This window comes from Orycteropus afer, unplaced genomic scaffold, assembly GCF_000298275.1.
Source record: "Orycteropus afer afer isolate SDZICR_OR568_19922 unplaced genomic scaffold, OryAfe1.0 scaffold00014, whole genome shotgun sequence".
NCBI lineage: Eukaryota > Metazoa > Chordata > Mammalia > Tubulidentata > Orycteropodidae > Orycteropus > Orycteropus afer.
The window spans coordinates 5,113,750-5,115,864 of record NW_006921601.1 but is presented as its reverse complement, the minus strand read 5'-3'; positions in this window follow the sequence as shown (position 1 = coordinate 5,115,864).

The window sequence follows — 2,115 nt, the reverse complement described above, 5'->3', positions numbered from 1 at the left end:
TCTCAAGTATTTTATTTTTTTGGTAGCTAGTTTGAATGTTATTGATTTCCTTATTTCTTTTTCAGCAATTTCTTTGCTGGCATAGAGGAATCCAACTGATTTTTTATGTTGATCTTGTATCCTGCCACTATGCTAAATCTCTCAATTAGTTCCAGTAGTTTTTTTACTGAGTCTCTTGGATTTTCTATGTATAGGATCATATCATCAGCAAATAGGGATAGTTTGACTTTTTCCTTACCAATTTGGATGCCTTTGATTTCCCTTCCTTGCCTTATTGCCCTGGTTAGGACTTCCAATACAGTGTAGAATGGAAGTGGTAATAGAGGTCATCCTTGCCTGGTTCCTGTTTGCAAAGGAAATGGTTTCAGTCTCTCTCCATTGATAATAATGTTGGGTGTTGGTTCTGCATAGATGCCCTTTATTATGTTGAGGAATATCCCTTCTATTCCTATTTTGCTGAGAGTTTTAATCAGGAATGAGTGTTGGATTTTATCAAATGCCTTTTCTGCATTGAGTGATATGATCATGTGGTTCTTTTCCTTTGTTTTATTTATGTGATGGATGATGTTAATTGTTTTTCTAATGTTGAAACAACCTTGTATACGTGGTATGAACCCCACTTAGTCATTATGTATTATTATTATTTTTTTTGATATGTTGTTGGAGTCTATTGGCTAGGATTGTGTTGAAAATTTTTACATTGATATTTATGAGGGATATTGATCTGTAGTTTTCCTTTTTAGTTATGTCTTTACCTGGTTTTGGTATCAAGGTTATGCTTGCTTCATAAAATGAATTTGGGACGATTCTATCCTTTTCTGTGTTCTAGAATAGATTGAGTAGCGTCGGTGTCAGTTCGTCTCTGAATGTTTGGTAGAATTCATCGGTGAAACCATGTGGGCCAGGGTTTTTTTTGGTTGGTAATTTTTTTTTTTTGTGACTTGTTCAGTTTCTTCTTTTGCTTTGAGTCTGTTCAACTTTTCCACCTCAGTCTGTGTTAGTTTAGGTAAGTAGTGTGTTTCTAGAAATATGTCCATTTCTTCTAGATTTTCAAATTTGTTGGAGTACAGTTCTTCATAGTATCCTCAAATTATCTTTTTTATTACAGTTGGTTCTGTTGTGATGTTCTCCAGTTTGTTTCTTATTTGTGTTATTTGTATTCTTTCTCTCTCTTCTTTTGTTAAATTTGCCAGCAGTTTGTCAATTTTATTAATCTTTTCAAAAAACCAACTTCTAGCCTTGTTGATTTTTTCTATTGTCTTTCTATTTTCTGTTTCATTTACTTCTGCTCAAAACTTTATTATTTCTTTTCTTCTGGTGACTGTGGGCTTTTTTTTTTTTGCTGCTCTTTTTCTAATTTTTGAGATGTTGGTTTAAGGTGTTGGTTTTGGCTCTTTCTTCTTTTTGGATGTGTGCATTTATTGCTATAAATTGGCCTCTGATCACTGCTTTTGCTGTGTCCCAAAGATTTTCGTACATTGTGTTTTCATTCTCATTTGATTCAAGGATTTTTTTTAAGTTCATTTTTTATTTCTTCTATTACCCAGTTGTTCTTAAGGAGGGTGTTGTTCAGTTTCCATGTTTTCTCTTTTTCTATTGATCTTCCTATTGTTGATTTCTTGTTTTATAGCATTGTGATTTGAGAAGATGCTTTGCAGTATTTCAATGTTTGTAAATTTATTAAAGCTTGTTTTATGACCTAACATATGGTCTATCATGGAAAATGTTCCATGTGCACTGGAAAAGTACGTATATTGTGCAGTTGTTAGGTGAAGTGCTCTGTGATGTCTATAAGGTCAAGTTGGTGGATTATATTGTGTAGTTCTGCATCTTTGTTGAGTTTCTTTCCAGTTGATTCTATCTTTCATTGAAAGTGGTATATTAAAGTCTCCTACTATGACTATGGAGCTCTGGTAACATAGTGCCTAAGGCACTTGACTGCTAACCAGAAAGCTGGCAGTTCAAATCCACCAGCCACTCCTCAGAAGGAAGGTTAGGCACATAACAACAACAACAACACTATGACTGTGGGAGCTCTGGTGGCATAGTACCTAAGGCATTTGACTGCTAACCAGAAGGTTGGCAGTTCAAACCCACCAGCCACTCCTCAGAAGG